At 41.5% G+C, this 21,529-nt stretch overlaps 1 long non-coding RNA gene across 1 annotated transcript in view; it reads right to left on the reverse strand.

Annotated features, from left to right (window-relative positions):
* The window catches only part of LOC134730835 (uncharacterized), a 429,507-nt gene that overhangs the window by 330,222 nt on the left and 77,756 nt on the right, over positions 1-21,529 (reverse strand). Inside the window, exon 2 of the long non-coding RNA XR_010112831.1 lies at positions 20,588-20,840. This is a non-coding gene — a long non-coding RNA (uncharacterized LOC134730835). The remainder of the gene's footprint in view (positions 1-20,587; positions 20,841-21,529) is intronic.

Raw genomic sequence — 21,529 nt, forward strand, 5'->3', positions numbered from 1 at the left:
CTACAAAGGGAATCCCATAAGACTAACAACAGACTGCTCAGCAGAAACTCTACAAGCTAGAAGATACTGGGGGCCAATATTCAACATTCTTAAAGAAAAGGATTTCCAAACCAGAATTTTATAGCTGGCCAAACTAAGCCTCAAAAGTGAAGGAGAAAAAAACCCTTCTCAGACAAGCAAATGCTGAGGGAATTTATCACCACCGGGTCTGCCTTGCAAGAGCTCCTGAAGGAAACACTAAATATGGAAAGGAAAAGCCATTACCAGCCAATGCAAAAACACACTGAAGTACAAAGACCAATGATACTATGAAGCAACTACATCAACAAGTCTGCAAAATAACTAGCTAGCATCATGATGATGGGATCAAATTCACACATAACAATATTAACCTTGAATGTAAATGGGCTAAATGCCCCAATTAAAAGACACAGAATGACAAGCTGGATAAAGAGTCAAGATCCATCAGCATGCTGTATTCAAGAGACCAATCTTATATGTAAAGACACACCTAAACTCAAAATAAAAGGATGCAGAAAAATTTACCAAATGGAAAACAAAAAAATCAGGGGTTGCAATCCTAGTCTCTGACAAAACGGACTTTAAACCAATAAAGATCAAAAAAGACAAAGAAGGGCATTACATAATGGTAAAGGGGTCAATTCAACAAGAGGAGCTAACTATCCTAAATATATATGCCAATACAACAGCACCCAGATTCATAAAACAAGTTCTTAGAGGCCGGCAAAGAGACTTAAACTCCTACACAATAATAGTGGGAGACTTTAACACCCCACTGTCAATATTAAACAGATCAGCAAGACAGAAAATTAACAAAGATATTCTGTACTTGAACTCAGATCTGGGTCAAGTGAACCTGATAGATATCTACAGAACTCTCCACCCCAAAACAACAGAATATACATTCTTCTCAGCACTACATCACACTTACTCTAAAACTGATCACATATTTGGAAATAAATCACTCCTCAGCAAATGCAAAAGAACTGAAATCACAACAGTCTCTCAGACCACAGTGCAATTGAATTAGAACTCAAGATTAAGAAACTCACTCAAAACCACACAACTATATAAAAAAAAAATTGAACAACCTGCTCCTGAATGACTTCTAGGTAATTAATGAAATTAAGGCAGAAATCAAGAAGTTCTTTGAAACCACTGAGAAAAAAAGGAGACAACCAACAGAATCTCTGGGATGCAGCTAAAGCTGTGTTAAGAGGATAATTTATAGCACTAAATGCCCACATTAAAAAGCTAGAAAGATCTCAAATTGACACCCTAACATCACAACTAAAAGAACAAGAGAACCAAGAGCAAACAAAGCCCAAAGCTAGCAGAAGACAAGAAATAACCAAGATCAGAGTGGAATGGAAGAAAGACAGAAAAAAACCTTTAAAAAAAGTCAATGAATCCAAGAGCTGGTTTTTTTTTTAAAATAGAATAGACCGCTAGCTAGACTAATAAAGAAGAAAAGAAAAAAGAATCAAATAGACACAGTAAAAAGTGATAAAAGGGATATCACCACTTACCCCCACAGAAATACAAACAACCATCAGAGAATACTATAAACACTTCTGTGCAAACAAACTAGAAAATCTAGAAGAAATGGATAAATTCCTGGACACATACACCCTCCCAAGACTAAATCAGGAAGAAATTGAATCCCTGAATAGACCAATAACAAGTTCTGAAATTGAAGCACTAATTAATACCCTACCAACCAAAAAAAGCCCAGGACCAGATGGATTCACAGCCAAATTCTACCAGAGGTAAAAAGAGGAGCTGGTACCATTTCTTCTGAAACTATTCCAAACAATTGAAAAAGAGAAACTTCTCCCTAACTCATTTTATGAGGCCAGCAACATCCTGATACCAAAACCTGGCAGAGATACAACAACAAAAAAGAAAACTTCAGGCCAATATCCCTGATGAACATCGATGCAAAAATCCTCAATAAATACTGGCAAATGGAATCCTGCAGCACATCAAAAAGCTTATCGACTACAATCACGCTGGCTTCATCCCTGGCATGCAAGACTGGTTCAACATATACAAATGAATAAATGTATCTTATATAAACAGAACTAAAGACAAAAACTGCATGATTATCTCAATAGACACAGAAAAGGCCTATAATAAAATTCAACATCCCTTCATGTTAAAAACTCTCAACAAACTAGGTATCGATGGAACATATCTTAAAATAATAAGAGCCATTTATGACAAATGCATAGCCAATATTATACTGAATGGGCAAAACCTGGAAGCATTCCCCTTAAGAAATGGCACAAGACAAGGATAGCCTCTCTCACTACTCCCATTCAACATAGTTTTGGAAGTTCTGGGCAGGGCAATCAGGCAAGATAAAGAAATAAAGAGTATTCAAAAAGGAAGACACGAGGTCAAACTGTCTCTGTTTGCAGATGCCATGATCCTATATCTAGAAAACCTCATTGTGTCAGCTCAAAAGCTTCTTAAGCTGATAAGCAACTTTAGCAAAGTCTCAGGATAAAAAATCAATGTGCAAAAATCACAAGCATTCCTATACACCAACAATAGACAAGCAGAGAGCCAAATCATGAATGAACTTTCATTCACAATTGCTACAAAGAGAATAAAATGCCTAGGAATACAGCTAACAAGAGAAGTAAAAGATCTCTACAAGACGAATTATAAACCACTGCTCAAAGAAATCAGAGGTGACACAACAAATGGAAAAATATTCCATGCTCATTGATAGAAAGTATAAATATCATTAAAATCGCCATACTGCCAAAATAATTTATAGATTCAATGCTATTCCCATTAAACTACCATTGACATTTGTATTAGTTTATTTTCACACTGCTGATAAAGACACAGGAATTGTTGGAGTTACAATTCAAGATGAGATTTGGGTGAGGACACAGCCAAACCATATCATTTAGCTCCTGGCCCCTCCCAAATCTCATATCCTCACATTTCCAAATCAATCATGCCTTCTCAACAGTCCCCAAAGTTCTTAACTCATCTCAGCATTAACTCAAAAGTTCACAGTCCAAAGTCTTATCTGAGACAAGGCAAGTCCCTTCCACCTATGAGCCTGTAAAATCAAAAGCAAGTTGGTTACTTCCTAGATACAATGGAGACACAGGCATTGGGTAAATGCGGCCATTCCAAGTGGGAGAAATTGGCCAAAACAAGGGGCTACAGGCCCAATGCAAGTCTGAAACCCAGCAGGGCAGTCAAATCTTAAAGTCCCAAAATGATCTCCTTTGACTCCATGTCTTACATCTGAATCATGCTGATCCAAGAGGTGGGTTCCCATGGTGTTTGGCAGCTCTGCCACTGTGCCTTTTCAGGGTATAGTCTCCTCCCTGGCTGCTTTCATGGGTTGGTGCTGTCTGCAGCTTTTCCAGGTGCACAGTGCAAGCTGTCAGTAGATCTACCATTCTGGGATCTGGAGGACAGTGGCCTTCTTCTCACAGCTCCACTAGGTGGTGTTCCAGTAGGGACTGGTGTGGGGGCTCCAACTCCACATTTCCCTTCCACACTGCCCTAGCAGAGGTTCTCCATGAGGGCCCTGCCCCTGCAGCAAACTTCTTCCTGGACTTCCAGGCATTCCCATACATCCTCTTAAATCTAGGCATTCCCATACATCCTCTTAAATCTAGGCAGAGGTTCCTAAACCCCAGTTCTTGACTTCAGTGTACTTGCAGGCTCAACTCTATGTGGAAACTGCCAAGGCTTGAGGCTTGCACCCTCTGAAGCCATGGGCTGAGCTCTATGTTGGTCTCTTTCAGTCACAGGTGGAGTGGCTGGGATGCAGGGCACCAAGTCTCTAGGCTGCAAACAGCATGGGGACCCTGGGCCTGGCCCCCAAATTATTTTTTCCTCCTATGCCTCCTGGCCTGTGATGGGAGGGACTGCTGTGAAGACCTCTGACATGTCCTGGAGACATTTTCCCCATTGTCTTAGGGATTAACATTTGAATCCTCATTACTTATGCAAATTTCTGCAGCTGGTTTGAATTTCTTCTCAGAAAATGGGATTGTCTTTTCTATTGCATTGTCAGGCTGCAAATTTTCTGAACTTTTATGCTCTGCTTCCATTATAAAACTAAATGCCTTTAACAGCACCCAAGTCACCTCATGAATTCTTAACTGCTTAGAAATGTCTTCTACCAGATACCCCAAATCATCTCTCTCAAGTTCAAGGTTCCATAAATCTCTAAGGCAGGAAAAAATGCTGCTAGTCTCTTTGCTAAAACATAACAAGAGCCATCTTTGCTCCAGTTCCCAACAAGTTCTTCGTTTCCATCTGAGACCACTTCAGCCTGTATTTTATTCTTCATATCGTTATCAGCATTTTGGTGAAAGCCATTCAACAAGACCCCAGGGAGTTCCAAACATTCCCATATTTTCCTGTCTTCCTCTGAGGCTTCCAAACTGTTACGATCTCTTCCTGTTACCCAGTTCCAAAGTTGCTTCCACATTTTTGTGTATCTTTTCAGCTATGTCCCACTCTACTAGTATCAATTTACTGTATTTGTTTGTTTTCATGCTGCTAAAAAAGACATACCCAAGGCTGGGCAATTTACAAAAGAAAGAGATTTATTGGACTCACAGTCCACGTGGCTGGGGAGGCCTCACAATCATGGTGGAAGGTGAAAGGCATGTCTCATATGGTGGCAGACAAAAGGAGAGCTTGTGCAGGGAAACTCCCATTTTTAAAACCATCAGATCTCATGAGACTTATTCACTATCACAAGAACTGTGCAGGAAAGACCTGTCCCCATGATGCAATCACCTCACACCAGATTCCTCCCACAACACGTGGGAATTATGAAAGTTACAATTCAAGATGAGATTTGGGTTGGGACAGAGCCAAAACATATCAACATTCTTCACAAAATTAGAAAAAACTACTTTAAAATTCATATAGAAGAAAAAAGGACTCTGTATAGCCAAGACAATCCTAAGCAAAAAGAACAAAGCTGGAGGCGTCATGCTACCTGACTTCAAGCCATCCTATAAGGCTACCATAACCAAAACAGCATGGTACTGATACAAAAATAGATGCACAGACCAATGGAACAGAAGAGAGACCCCAGAAATAAGACCGCACATCTACAACCATCTGGTCTTTGACAAACCTGACAAAAACAAGCAGCGGGAAAGGATTCCCTATTTAATAAATAGTGCTTGGAAAACTGGCTAGCCATATGCAGAAAAATGAAACTGGACCCTTTCCTTACACCTTATACAAAAATTAACTCAAGATGGATTAAAGACTTAAATGTAAAACACAAAACTATGCAAACCCTGAAAGAAAATTTAGGCAATACCATTCAGCACATAGGCATGGGCAAAGATTTCATGATGAAAACATCAAAAGCAATTGCGACAAAAGCAAAAATTGACAAATGGGATCTAACTAAACTAAGGAGCTTCTGCACAGCAAAAGAAACTATCATCAAAGTAATCAGACAACCTAAAGAATGGGTAAAAAATCTTGCAATCCATCCATCTCACAAAGATCTAATATCCAGAATCTACAAGAAACTTAAACAAATTTACAAGAAAAAACAAACAACCCCGTTAAAAAGTGGGCAAAGGATATGAAAAAACATTTTTAAAAGAAGACATTTATGTGGCCAAGAAACATATGAAAAACAGCTCAACATCACTAATCATTAGAGAAATGCAAATCAAAACCACAATGAGATACCATCTCACATCAGTCAGAATGGCGACTATAAAAAGTCAAGACACCCTCAACCTCTCCTTCTCCCTCTCCCTTCTTCAGTCTCCCTCTGTTGCCGAGGCTGGACTGTACTGCCGTGATCTCAGCTCGCTGCAACCTCCCTGCCTCGGGCTCCCGTGATTCTCCTATCAAGTGTCTGGGATTGCAGGCAGGCCCCGCCATGCCTGACTGGTTTTTGTATTTTTGGTGGAGATGGGTTTTCGCCGTGTTGACCGCACTGGTCTCCAGCTTCTGACCTACAGGGATCTGCCCGCCTCGGCCTCCCGAGGTGCTGGGATTGCAGACGGAGTCTCGCTTACTCAATGCTCAATGTTGCCCAGGCTGGAGTGCAGTGGCGTGATCTCAGCTCGCTACAACCTCCACCTCTCAGCCGCCTGCCTTGGCCTCCCAAAGTGCTAAGATTACAGCCTCTGCCTGGCCGCCACCCCGTCTAGGAAGTGAGGAGTGTCTCTGCCTGGCCGCCCATCATCTGGGATGTGAGGAGCACCTCTGCCCAGCTGCCCTGTCTGGGTTGCGAGGAGCGCCTCTGCCCAGCCACCCCGTCTGGGAGGAGAGGAGCGCCTCTGCCCGGCTGCCCCGTCTGGGAGGCGAGGAGTGCCTCTGCCCGGCCGCCACCCCGTCTGGGAGGCGAGGAGCGCCTCTGCCCAGCCACCCTTCATCTGGGAGGTGAGGAGTGCCTCTGTCCGGCCGCCCCGTCTGGGAGGCAAGGAGCATCTCTGCCCGGCTGCCCCATCTGGGAGGCAAGGAATGCCTCTGCCCGGCCGCCCCATCTGGGAGGTGAGGAGCGCCTCTGCCCGGCCGCCCATCGTCTGGGATGTGAGGAGCGCCTCTGCCCGGCCGCCCATCATCTGGGATGTGAGGAGCGCCTCTGCCCGGCTGCCCCGTCTGGGAAATGAGGAGCGCCTCTCCCCGGCTGCCCCGTCTGGGAGGCGAGGTGTGCCTCTGCCCGGCCACCACCCCGTCTGGGAGGCGAGGAGCGCCTCTGCCTGGCCACCCTTCATCTGGGAGGTGAGGAGTGCCTCTGTCCGGCCGCCCCGTCTGGGAGGCAAGGAGCATCTCTGCCCGGCTGCCCCATCTGGGAGGCAAGGAATGCCTCTGCCCGGCTGCCCCATCTGGGAGGTAAGGAGCGCCTCTGCCCGGCCGCCCATCATCTGGGATGTGAGGAGCGCCTCTGCCCGGCCGCCCATCATCTGGGATGTGAGGAGCGCCTCTGCCCGGCTGCCCCGTCTGGGAAATGAGGAGCGCCTCTCCCGGCTGCCCCGTCTGGGAAGTGAGGAGTGCCTCTGCCCGGCCGCCCCATCTGGGAAGTGAGGAGCGCCTCTGCCTGGCCGCTGTGCAATCTTCCAAGTGTGAAGTGACAGCCTTTCTGTAGGTGTACCCAACAGCTCCGAAGAGACAGCGACTATTGAGAACGGGCCATAATGATGATGGCGGTTTTGTCAAAAAGAAAAGGGGGAATTGTGGGGAAAAGAAAGAGAGATCAGATTGTTACTGTGTCTGTGTAGAAAGAAGTAGACATAGGAGACTCCATTTTGTTCTGTACTAAGAAAAATTCTTCTGCCTTGGGATGCTGTTAATCTCTAACCTTATCCCCAACCCCGTGCTCTTTGAAACATGTGCTATGTCAACTCAGGGTTAAATGGATTAAGGGCGGTGCAAGATGTGCTTTGCTAAACAGATGCTTGAAGGCAGCATGCTTGTTAAGAGTCATCACCACTCCCTAATCTCAAATACCCAGGGACACAAACACTGCGGAAGGCCGCAGGGTCCTGTGCCTAGGAAAACCAGAGACCTTTGTTCACGTGTTTATCTGCTGACCTTCTCTCCACTATTATCCTATGACCCTGCCACATCCCCCTGTCCGAGAAACACCCAAGAATGATCAATAAATACTTAAAAAAAAAAAAAGTCAAGACACAACAGATGCTGGCAAGGCTGTGGAGAAAGAGAAATGCTTTTACGCTGTTGGTGGGAATGTAAGATAGTATGGCAATTCATCAGAGACCTAGAACCAGAAATACCATTTGACTGAGAAATCCCATTACTGGGTATATACCCAAAAAAATATAAACCATTCTATTATAAAGATACATGCACACAAATGTTCATTGCAGCACTATTCACAATAGGAAAGACATAGAACCAACCCAAATGCCCATCGATGATAGACTGGATAAAGAAAATATGGTACATATACACCATGGAATACTATGCAGCCATAAAAAGGAACAAGATCATGTCCTTTGCAGGGACATGGATGAAGCTGAAAGCCATTATCCTCAGCAAAACTAACACAGGAACAGAAAACTAACCACCAAATGTTCTCACTTATAAGTGGGAGCTGAACAATTATGTCATGTGTTTCACATGACACAGGGGAGGGGAACAACACACACTGGGGCCTGTCAGAGTCGGGGGATGTGGGGGAGAACATCAGGATAAATAGCTAATGCATGCTGGGCTTAATACCTAGGTGATGGGTTGATAGGTGCAGCAAACCACCATGGCACACGTTTACCTATGTAACAAACCTGCACATCCTACACGTGTATCCCAGAACTTAAAATTAAGTTAAATTAAATTAAAACAAAACAAAACAAAAAACAGAAGTCATGCTGAGAGTTTACTGTATATCTGGCACAGTGGTAGGCATTGTGAATTAAAAGACATATGAGACTCAGTCTTGCTCCCAAAGATTTCATAGTATAGCAAAACATACTAAAATATAAATAAGCAAATGGAATGTGATCGATGTTAAAGTACTGTAGTTAGAATACAAGGTTATACGTTGACATGTATGACTAACTAAGGATGTCTCTCTCAGGGAAAGGGAGCAGGCCCCTATATTACATATGGTGAGTATAAATCAACACAATTTTTTGGAAAATAGCAATTTGATAATAGAAGGTTTTTTAACATCCTTTGATTCAGTAATTACACTGTTACAATTTTTTTCATTGGAAAGTGTTAGAGATGTGGACAAAGAATTCTGTTTTAGAAGAATTTCTCATGATTGTATGCATACTAATTAGCACAGATTCCTGAGCCAAATCTTCTGTGTGAGAATTCTGGCTTTATCACTTAACAGCCATGAGCTTGGATGAGGGACCCAATCTCTACAGTAAGCGTGTTCATCTGAAAAATGGGTATAATCAAAGCATCATCTCCAAAGCATTGTTATGGATATTTAACTGTCACTGAAGATAAAGGACTCAGCAGAATGCTTGGCCCATAGTAAATACTCAATAATTTTTAGCTCATTTATTTGTAGCAGTGAAAAACTGGAAATACCTAAATGTTTCATTATAGGTGATTGGAGAAATTATGAAATGGCTCAAGTAATAGAATATTATGTGGCCATTAAAAAGCCTTTTTATGGACCATTAAATGAAGAAAATTGTGATATTAATTGCAAAAAGCAAAATATAAAACCACATTTTCTGATTCTTCTGGATTATCCTATAAATAAGCAAATAAACAGAGATGAATAACTTGAGGGGGGAAATGAAAAGACTAAATACCCTTAGAAGTTATCTCTGAGTGCAGGAATTAGAAATCATTTTTATTTTCTTTTTGTATTTTCCAGAAAGTCTATAATGAACAAATATCACATTTATTTTGAAGAACATAAATTATTTAAAATAGTACATTTTTCAAAATACCAAGTTATTGGCCAGATTCTGGTACTAATTGTTGACAAATTAACATCTCAGTTTTTTGCAGTCATTCCATATGTAAGGCTTTATACTTCCTTAGTGCTTTTTCCACCCAATAGTAGCTCACTCACACAGTGAGACCCGTGATTACATTAGGTTCTCAGTACTATGCTAGATGTGCAGAAGAGAGGGAAAGTGAAGGTCATGGCCTTTATCTTTGGAGCATCTGGGAGAAAAGCAAGAGGTGTGAGTTATTTATACCACAATGTAAGGTAAGTACCACCTGAATGAAGAGAAAAGAGGGCACTATGGACAAGAATAGTTGGGGCAGGCTTTAGGGAAAGGAAGGAATTGAACTGGGTCCTGGGGATGGGTAGAATACATGAGGCGGGAGATGCTAGATGATAAAAATGAAGCAACTGTAACAACTAAGTGATGTATACAAACCACCATCTGCAGGGAACCATTAGTGTGTGGCCTAGAAACAGCCAGTTTCATATTGATGATGACAAATAGGTCCCACCTCACTTGTTAATTTAAATTTTTATAGGGCAGTGTGGAGAAAGATCAATATTATTATTGATAATAATTATCTATTATTATTTTGTTAATTCTGAGGCAACATTTGAAGAGAAAACAGTGCCATTGTAGAGTAGTCTTATCTGTCAAGGGCAAGTGAAAGAGAAGTTGATTTTTACCATTATAGAGCCTATGTTATAGACTAATGGTTTATATCATAGAGCAGTGGTTTTGAGTGGACCAAGGTCGATGAGAGAAATTTAGAACATATATGGGTCTCTGAAGATTTCTCAGGAGTACCATAAATGAAAAAGGAGGACAGGTTGGGGTCAGGAAGAAGCTAAGGATGGCTTAAGGAATTCTAACATGAAAGATGGCAAGGAAGGTGGTCCGTGTAACAGAGATAGATAGCACAAACCATCAATTGTCATTTTGTAATTTGGATATGAAATCATTTAATTCTTCACATCAATTCCTTGAAAGAAAAAAGATAAACTTGGGGATTGCTGATATTTCTTTTAATTTATTTTAATTCTGTTAATCTATGACTCTAGGACTCCTAACATGTTTAATGTAAAATTAAATAATTGAAATCTAAATCTTTATCTTCCACAGGCCATAATTCCAAGTGACAGGCTATGACCTTTCAGGCTTCCCTGGTTTGTGTTTTTTTCTTTTTGGAGTGATTAAAAAAAAATACTGAATGTTGAATGCATAAATGTAATTAGCTTTAATAGTGAATACTGAAAGCAAATGAAATGTGTATCAAAAGAGAAATGACTAAATAAAATAGAGGAATAAGATGTGGTCTATTTGGATTATGGAATATCATACATTAACTGATAGGAAAGATTTGGATCTGTGTATCAATATGTAAACATCATAAAAACATGTAGAGTAAAAGCAAATTGCAGAAGAGTATGTATAGTATGATCCCATTTACCCAGTAAAGAAAAACCTACAATACTATATGTGTTCTATGAAAAGTACACACAAACATGTATATTAAAGGACATGGACACTCAACTCATAAGGGATTATTCATGATGACAGGAGTAAAGAACTAAAATTAGTAGTGCAAATTATTAGTAGTGGATATAGTAAAGATACAGTGCTTCATCTGTAATGTAATACTTAAAAAATAATAAACATATTATTTAGGTGATTAAAAAATGGAAATAAGGGGAAAATCAAACAGAAAAGCATAACATGCAGAATAGTGGAGTAGCAATCAGGGCTGAAACTCCAAATGTGACTCTGTCAATAACAACCATTTAGCATGTGAACTCATTTATTCTCTGAGTACCAGTTTCCTACCTCAGCTAAAGCATAAGGACATCAGCCAAGAGAATCACTAAAGTTCGAAGTTTTCGGACATTGAGATGTTTTTGAATTGTTGATATTTCATAGGATAGTGAGCAAATAACTAATGATATTTAGCACAAATGTCAGAACGTCAGTGGGTGAAAAAGCACAGTGACCTAAACTGCCAGGACACTTCAATACTGTTTAGTGATTTAGAAAGGTTAAGCTCCCCAAGTAACACATCTTGTTAGAATTCCAGAATAGAGATGCCTACCTGGGTTTTCCCACTCAGGGCTCCTGAATCTGGTCTCTAACTGCATGATCTAATTCCCCCAAGTATCTACATGTGACAACACCCACGTGAGTATTTAACTCAAGATTTCCATGAAGATGACCACAGGATTTGTTGAAAATGAAAAAAAAAATCTGCAATTTAATCTCTACATTTAAACATCAATCTAAAAACAATACACAATAGATTCTGGCAACAATCTCTGGTTTCTCCTCACCAGGAGGATTGATGGTAACTCTTGACTATAATGGCTAAGAAAAGAGCCTCTAGGCCGATCTTATCTGGACCTTTCTTCATATTTTCCATGTTGTTCTCCTATCCCCAAATCTACTCTGGGATATCCACTTTTGGTGTGAAAGGTTTCCACTAAACCTTAGCCTTACGTGAGAGTTTTGCTTGATTTCAACACTCATTTGCCAATGCACCACTGCAACCCTCAGTCTCTTACTTAAACATTCTTTCTATACCTAAAACATCCTTGCAGGAATGCTGATTCTGTGATGACCCCATTCCACTCCAGTGTCCGTGGGAAGAATTTTAAAGTCACTTTGCTGGGATAAGTGTTTTTCCTCTCTTGGGGTGCAAATTGAAATAAGTTTTCTCTTTGAACAATGAAATTGTCACCTCCTGTATGTAGCAGGAATTGATATTTCCATTCTCCTTCTTTTAGTAATAGGGTCTTCAAACTTGAGTTCAGCATATGACCACCAAACTAGAAATTACATATGGTATCTTCCCTTGCAGCTAAATATGGCATGTGACTAATTTCAGGCCAATGGAATGCAAATGTGATGTGTGCAACTTTCAAGTTATGGCCCTAAAGGGAAAGTGTGTGCCCTTCACTTCCCAATTCTTCATTCCAGTAACTAAAATATGATGACGAATCTTCTTCAGCCATGTGGATGGAAGCAATACCTAGGGATGTCAGAGGAACAAGAGAGAGGTCTGAATTACCAAGCCTTGGAACAGCCCTGGTCAGCTTCTCTTCAGACTTACGTAAAATAGATTCATGTTCTATCTTGCTTAAGCCAGAGTTATTTTGGGTCTTGTCAGAGGTATGAAACAATGTACTAATGAATAGAATCTGGTACTTATAGTGGGATAATGGCATAACACAACTGAACATATATGACATTGGCTTAATGGTTAGGCAGTGAGTGGCAAGGACAAAAAAAATTCAGGCTAAAAATTGAATTGCAAAACATTTGATAAAAACGCTTCTTTCATTTCCTATGGCTGCTCTATAAAACTACCACAAATTTAATGGTTTAAACCAGCAGAAATTTTTTTATCTTACAGTTCTGGAGGTCAGAAATCCTAAATGGCTCTTACAGAACTAAAAGTTAAGTTGTTATCATGGCTACGCTCTGTTCAGCAGGCTCTAGGAGAGACCTATTTCCTTCCTTTTTCCAGCTTCTAGGGATGCCTGCATTTTTTGGATCATGGCCCCTTCCTCCATCTGCAAAGCCAGCAACAGCAGGTCAAATCCTTCTTACTACAAATCGCTTTGACCTCTTCTTTTGCCTCTTTCATCTACCTTTAAGAACCAATGTGATTTTGAAGAATCCACTTAGATAGTCCAGGATAAAGTCAACTATTTGATCTTAAAGTCAGATGATTATTAACCTTAATTGCATCTGCTACCTTAATTCCTCTTTGCCAGGTAAGGTATGTATTCACAGGTTCTGGGGATTAGGGCATGGACATCTTTGGGTAAGGGTGGGGGGTGCTTATTATTCTGCCTATCACAATGTCTCCTGTGATAACTTGGACATCAGAACCCATGCTAACTGAATCCACTTTAGGAATGTGTTGAATTTTTTTCAGAATATCAGTGCAGGATATTGTTGACTGCTTCTTGTCATTTTTAGCAAAGTCCTGTAAGAATGGGCTGAATCCCAGCTAGAGTCAGCCTACTTAAAAGTAGAGGTGGAAGGTAATTCAGTTCCATTTGGGTCATTTTCTTTCTTTTTCTTTTTTTTTTGGGGGGGGTGGGGTGGGGAAGGGTCTAGATAGTTGGAACCCTACAGGGTTGGAAAGTTAATGGCTTCTCTATTCTGGTGACTCTGAAGAAGCAGCCTTAGCTGGAGACAACCCTATAGGCTAGGCTTTGCTCAAGCACTTCCCAGTAAGTGCTCTCTGCCAGACAATGGGAGGGGGCACAGAGGCACAAACTGGACTTAGGATCTTTTCTTCCCAACCAAATATATTTTTTAATGACCTCGGCTACCTTCAAAAAAACAAAAAAAAGTCAGATTGAGAATGGGCAGCACATAGAGGACAGAAAATAAAAGATTGAAATCTTCATGCTTAAGAAGTATGTTGGATGAGACCATTGGCTGTTATTACTGTCCTATAGAATTGATTAGAAATAAATAGACCGGGGGGTGGAGCCAAGATGGCCGAATAGGAACAGCTCCAGTCTATAGCTCCCAGCGTGAGTGACGCAGAAGACGAATGATTTCTGCATTCCCAACTGAGGTACCAGGTTCATCTCACTGGGGATTGTCAAACAGTGGGTGCAAGACAGTGGGTGCAGTGCACCGAGCATGAGCCGAAGCAGGGCGAGGCATCGCCTCACCCGGGAAGTGCAAGGGGTCAGGGAATGCCCTTGCCTAGCCAAGGAAAGGGGTGACAGACAGCACCTGGAAAATCAGGTCACTCCCACCTTAATACTGCACTTTTCCAATGGTCTTAGCAAACAGCACACCAGAAGATTGTATCCCGCGCATGGCTTGGAGGGTCCTATGCCCATGGAGCCTCACTCATTGCTAGCACAGCAGTCTGAGATCAAACTGCAAGGTAGCAGCGAGGCTGGGGGAGTGGCGCCTGCCATTGCGGAGGCTTGAGTAGGTAAACAAAGCGGCCTGGAAGCTCGAACTGAGTGGAGCCCACCACAGCTCAAGGAGGCCTGCCTGCCTCTGTAGACTCCACCTCTGGGGAAGGGCATAGCCAAACAAAAGGCAGCAGAAACCTCTGCAGACTTAAATGCCCCTGTCTGACAGCTTTGAAGAGAGTAGTGGTTCTCCCAGCACGCAGCTGGAGATCTGAGAATGGATAGACTGCCTCCTCAAGTGGGTCCCTGACCCCCCAGTAGCCTAACTGGGAGGCACTCCCCAGTAGGGGCAGACTGACACCTCACACGGCTGGGTACTCCTCTGAGACAAAACTTCCAGAGGAACGATCAGGCAGCAACATTTGCTGTTCACCAATATCCACTGTTCTGCAGCCACCACTGCTGATACCCAGGTAAACAGGTCTGGAGTGGACCTCCAGCAAACTCCAACAGACCTGCAGCTAAGGGTCCTGACTGTTAGAAGGAAAACTAACAAACAAACAGAAAGGACATCCACACCAAAACCCCATCTCTACGTCACCATCATCAAAGACCAAAGGTAGATAAGACCACAAAGATAGGGGAAAAAAAAGGGCAGAAAAACTGAAAATTCTAAAAATCTGAGCGCCTCTCCTCCTCCAAAGGAATGCAGCTACTCACCAGCAATGGAACAAAGCTGGACGGAGAATGACTTTGACGAGTTGAGAGAAGAAGGCTTCAGACGATCAAACTACTCGGAGCTAAAGGAGGAAGTTCTAACCAATGGCAAAGAAGTTTAAAACCTTGAAAAAAGATTAGATGAATGGCTAACTAGAATAACCAATGCAGAGAAGTCCTTAAAGGACCTGATGGAGCTGAAAACCACAGCACGAGAACTATGTGATGAATGCACAAGCCTCAGTAGCCGATTCGATCAACTGGAAGAATGGAACCAAGTTCAGAGCCAAATTCTACCAGAGGTACAAGGAGGAGCTGGTACCATTCCTTCTGAAACTATTCCAATCAATAGAAAAAGAGGGAATCCTCCCTAACCCATTTTATGAGGCCAGCATCATCCCAATACCAAAGCCTGGCAGAGACACAACAAAAAGAGAATTTTAGACCAATATCCCTGATGAACATCGATGCAAAAATTCTCAATAAAATACTGGGAAACTGAATCCATCATCACATCAAAAAGCTTATCCACCATGATCAAGCGGGCTTCATCCCTGGGATGTGAGGTTGGTTCAACATATGCAAATCCATAAACGTAATCCAGCATATAAACAGAACCAATGATAAAAACCACATGGTTATCTCAATAGATGCAGAAAAGGCCTTTGACAAAATTCAACAATGCTTCATGCTAAAAACTCTCAATAAATTAGGTATTGATGGGATGTATCTCAAAATAATAAAAGCTATCTATGACAAACCCACAGCCAATATCCCACTGAATGGACAAAAACTGGAAGCATTCCCTTTGAAAACTGGCACAAGACAGGGATGCCCTCTCTCACCACTCCTATTCAACATAATGTTGGAAGTTCTGGCCAGGGCAATCAGGCAGGAGAAGAAAATAAAGGGTATTCAATTAGGAAAAGAGGAAGTCAAATTGTCCCTGTTTGCAGATGACATGATTGTATATTTAGAAAACCCCATCATCTCAGCCCAAAATCTCCTTAAGCTGATTAGCAACTTCAGCAAAGTCTCAGGATATGAAATCAATGTGCAAAAATCACAAGCATTCTTATACATCAATAACAGACAAACAGAGAGCCAAATCATAAGAGAACTCCCATTCACAACTGCTTCAAAGAGAATAAAATACCTAGGAATCCAACTTACAAGGGATGTGAAGGACCTCTTCAAGGAGAACTACAAACCACTGCTCAATGAAATAAAAGAGGATATAAACAAATGGAAGAACATTCCATGCTCGTGGATAGGAAGAATCAATACCGTGAAAATGGCCATACTGCCCAAGGTAATTTATAGATTCAATGCCATCCCCATCAAGCTACCAATGACTTTCTTCACAGAATTGGAAAAAACTACTTTAAACTTCACATGGAACCAAAAAGAGCCCACATTGCCAAGTCAATCCTAAGCCAAAAGAACAAAGCTGGAGGTATCACGCTACCTGACTTCAAACTATACTACAAGGCTACAGTAACCAAAACAGCATGATACTGGTACCAAAACAGAGATATAGACCAATGGAATGGAACAGAACAGAGCCCTCAGAAATAATGCCACATATCTACAACTATCTGATCTTTGACAAAGCTGACAAAAACAAGAAATGGGGAAAGGATTCCCTATTTAATAAATGGTGCTGGGAAAACTTGCTAGCCATATGTAGAAAGCTGAAACTGGATCCCTTCCTTATACCTTACACAAAAATTAATTCAAGATGGTTTAAAGACTTAAATCTTAGACCTAAAACCATAAAAACCCTAAAAGAAAACCTAGGCAATACCACTCAGGACATAGGCATGGGCAAGGACTTCATGTCTAAAACACCAAAAGAAATGGCAACAAAAGACAAAATTGACAAATGGGATCTAATTAAACTAACGAGCTTCTGCACAGCAAAAGAAACTACCATCAGAGTGAACAGGCAACCTACAGAATGGGAGAAAAATTTTGCAATCTATTTATCTGACAAAGGGCTAATATCCAGAATCTACAATGAACTCAAACAAATTTACAAGAAAAAGAACAAACAACCCCATCAACAAGTGGGTGAAGGATATGAACAGACACTTCTCAAAAGAAGATATTTATGCAGTCAAAAGACACATGAAAAAATGCCCATCATCACTGGTCATCAGAGAAATGCAAATCAAAACCACAAAGAGACCATCTTACACCAGGTAGAATGATGATCATTAAAAAGTCAGGAAACAACAAGTGCTGGAGAGGATGTGGAAAAATAGGAACACTTTTACACTGTTGGTGGGACTGTAAACTAGTTCAACCATTGTGGAAGTCAGTGTGGTGACTCCTCAGGGAGCTAGAACTAGAAATACCATTTGACCTAGCCATCCCGTTGCTGGGTATATACCCAAAGGATTATAAATCATGCTGCTACAAAGAAACATGCACACATATGTTTATTGCGGCACTATTCACAATAGCAAAGACTTGGAACCAACCCAAGTGTCCAACAATGATAGACTGGATTAAGAAAATGTGCTACATATACACCATGGAATACTATGCAGCCATAAAAAATAATCAGTTCATGTCCTTTGTAGGGACATGGATGAAACTGGAAACCAACATTCTCAGCAAACTATCACAAGGACAAAAAACCAAACACTGCATGTTCTCACTCATAGGTGGGAATTGAACAATGAGAACACGTGGACACAGGAAGGGGAACATCACACACCGGGGCCTGTTGTGGGGTGGGGGTAGTGGGGAGGGATAGCATTTGGAGATATACCTAATGTTAAATGACGAGTTACTGGGTGCAGCACACCAACATGGCACATGTATACATATGTAACAAACCTGCACGTTGTGCACATGTACCCTAAAACTTACAGTATAATTAAAAAAAAAAAAGAAAGAAATAGACCAGAAATTGACTAGGTTTTTTAGGAAATTATATGCTGAATGAATGGGAAACCTAGCTGACCAAAGCCTGGTGTTGCTACACACCTAAAACCAACATAACGTGGTTTGGTCACTGGGAAGGATATTCTCTCCTGTGTCCACTTCAGATGTAGTGAAGGGGGGATGGACAAGAAAAAATTTCCAGAGGAAAAAGCGAAGGGTTGGAGGAGGAGGGAGCAAGATGAAAGTAATGCAAGTTGAGGCCCTGGCCTCAGGTACAAAATTTAAGGTAGTGCAAAAACAGTCAGTAATCAAAATACTATTTTAATACAATGCTTTATAGAATCAGAATCAGTGCAAAACATCATGGATGAACAAAATAGCAAAATTTTTAATACTAGCGTGATCTGTAGCAGTGCCATAGGAAGTCATATCAGATCCTGAGATGAAAAGGAAAATCATCCATACAATTCTATGTTTATTAAACAGTGTCATTTTGTTCACCACAGATTTATAGATCATTTACATTCATTTTGTTTGTTTAAAATATATCATTAAAATTTTTTTGATTATCAAGTCTTTTTGTGCCCCCTTAACTTTTATGCCTGAGGCAAGAACCTCTCTGACCTCACTTGATGCTCTATGATCTGGGTCCTAGAGCAGACACAGACATGAATTCAGAAAGTTCTGCCCAGAGAATAAAGCCAGGGATGCCAGATGAGCTAAAGAAGGGATTTACTCCATTGCTAGGGAAAGGAGTTGTTATGGGCTGAATTGTACTCCTCACCCTCCGCCAAATTCCTATGTGGAAGCCCTAACCCCTAGTATCTCAGAATGGGACTCTATATTTGGAGATAAGGCCTTTAAAGAGGTGGATAGATTAAAATAAAGCCGCTAGGGCAGGCCCTAATCCAAAGTGACTGGTCTCCTTATTACAAGAGGGAGAGACATTAGGGCTGTGCGCAGAGGAAAAACCACACGAGGACACAGCGAGCAGGTGGCCATCTGCAAGCCAAGGAGAGGCCTCAGAGGAAACCACAACTGCTGACACCGTGATTGTAGACTTCCAGCTTCCAGAACTGTGAGAAAATTAATTTATGTTGTTGAAGCCAGACAGTTTGTAGTATTTTGCTATGGCAGCTCTAGCAGACCTAGTACAGGAGCCTTTGGTATTCCTGTACATCAGCACTTGATCATTGTTATGAAGTGAGTACTGCCTCTTCAGACTCTTCTTTCTAACTTGGAGGCTTTTTGACTTTTGTTTGTGTGTTTTAATTGCAACTATACAGCTCCTACTCTGCTGTTTTACGCTGGGGAGAAGTCAAATAACTAGTCTTTTAGGTTACAGTTCCCTGAACTATGAGCAGCCACACCTGGTTCTAGTGAAAGTCTATGCATCACCTGCAGATCTGGGGCTTTGAGCTGGATGTAGTACCTGGCATGCGACCCTTGGGGAAGGGTGAGTGTGTTCTAGGGGCACAAAGAAGGATACATAAGATTACTAGGGTGGCCAAAGGAACTGACTGGGACAGAATTACTATTGTCTCCAATATCTACTTTCTCTTTGTTCATTAGTAACTGAACCCCACAATCTCAGCTGCATAGATGGCCATCCAGACAAAAACAAAACAACAACAAAAACAAAAATCTTAAATGGGACTATATATTATTTTTGAGCCAGAGGAAATGAGTGGAAGAGATGTGTGCACCTGCAGATTCATGTCCTAAAAGGGAAGTGGTACATCCTCCCCTCTGTTTCTTCAACAGCTTGTTCCAAATGTCGACATTGTGACGAGCCATTTTCAACCACAGATAAAGGCTGTACCCACTGAAACCACAGTTGTTTTTGTCACCCAATTTGCCCCAGCAAGTTTAGATAAGAACACATCACTAGGAAATATTCATGACTATGTCCCTAAATCTGCAACAAAATAAGCTAGATACTACCGTTCTCTGGATTTGAGCAATTTTGGAAATTCAAATTTTGTTGAATATAAAGTGATTAAACAGTTTGGGGAATTAGTTAGCTGTAAGACAGCAAATAATAAGTGCTTCAGAAATCCAAAATCATTCTTTCTTCTCACATAACATTTCAAGTATAAGTAGCGGGGTTTTGAGGGTGGCACCATAATATCTAGGATAAAAGCCTCTCCCATTTTGTAACTTTGCCATCCCAGATTTATATTTCTAGCCCTGACCCATCTCCTGAGCTTCAGAATCATTTATCTCATTGCCTAATCAACGTCTCCACTAGGGTATTTGAAAAAGACCTCGAACTAATTTCTAAAACAGAATTCTTTCTTTTCTCCTGTAAACCATAGCTCCCCTGTCTTTCCCATGTCAGTAAATGCACTACTATTCATCTAGTTGTTCAAACTCAATGGCTTAGACCAAAATTCTGGGAATTAGTCAAGACAATTTTTTGTCTGCTTGAAAATGTATCCCAAATCCGACCACTTCCCACCACCTTCACTGTTGTCCCTGTTGTCAAGACCATTTTCCCTGAATTCTAAAATCACAGGAACAACCTAATTGTACTCCCTTTACTTTTAGATGGTACAGTTCATCCCCAACACAGAGGCTACAGTGTATTAATATTCTATTGCTCCTGTAACAAACTGCCACAAACTTGGTGGTTTAAACAATATAAATTCATCATCTTACTCTTTTGTAGGTCAGAAGTCCAACTTGACTCTCACTGGGATAAAGTCTAAGGATTGGCTGGCTGCATTATTTTCTAGAGGTGCCTGTGTGGAATCTCTGCCCCAGCTTCTGCAGGCTGCCCAAAATCCAGGGCTCATAGCCCCATTCTTCCATCTTCAAAGCCAGCAGTGGTAGACTGAGTTCTCTTCGTAGCACTCTGACCTCTCCCACCTTCTTCCACTTTTAAAGATCTTTGTGATTGCATTGGGAGCACCTGCAAAATCCAAAACAATCTCTTTAAGACTAGCTGATTAGCAACCTTACTTCCATCTGAAACTTTCATTCCCCTTTGACATGTAATGTGATATATTCACAGTTCCAGAGATTAGGGTATGGGCATTTTTGAAGGACTATAATTCTGCCTGTCATACAGTGTAATTTTTTTTTTTTTTGAGACAGAGTCTTGCTGTATCACCCAGGCTGGCATGTAATGGTGTGATCTTGGCTCACTACAACCTCCACCTCCCAGGTTCAAGTGATTCTCCTGCCTCAGCCTCCTGAGTAGCTGGGATTACAGGCATGCACCACCACGCCCGGCTAATTTATTGTATTTTTTGTAGAGACAGGGTTTTGCCATGTTGGTCAGGTTGATCTTGAGCTCCTGAGCTCAGGTGATCCACTCGCCTGGCCTCCCAAAGTGCTGGGATTGCAGGCGTGAGCCACCGCGCCCGGCCACGCAGTGTAATTTTTAAACATGTAAATCAGACCTTATTTCCCCCTCTCTTTTAGATCCTCCATTGCTTTTTCATCCACACCTGGAACAAATCCAAAATCCCAGCAAACAGGCCTTTCACAAGCTGCCGGCTTCTACTCTCTCATTCTATTCCTCATCACTGTCTCCCCATTCATTAATATGCAGTCTCACCAATTTTATTGCCGTTTCCCAGAATGCCAAGTTCATTC

The sequence above is a fragment of the Pan paniscus genome, chromosome 7 (assembly GCF_029289425.2).
Source record: "Pan paniscus chromosome 7, NHGRI_mPanPan1-v2.0_pri, whole genome shotgun sequence".
Taxonomy (NCBI): Eukaryota; Metazoa; Chordata; class Mammalia; order Primates; family Hominidae; genus Pan; species Pan paniscus.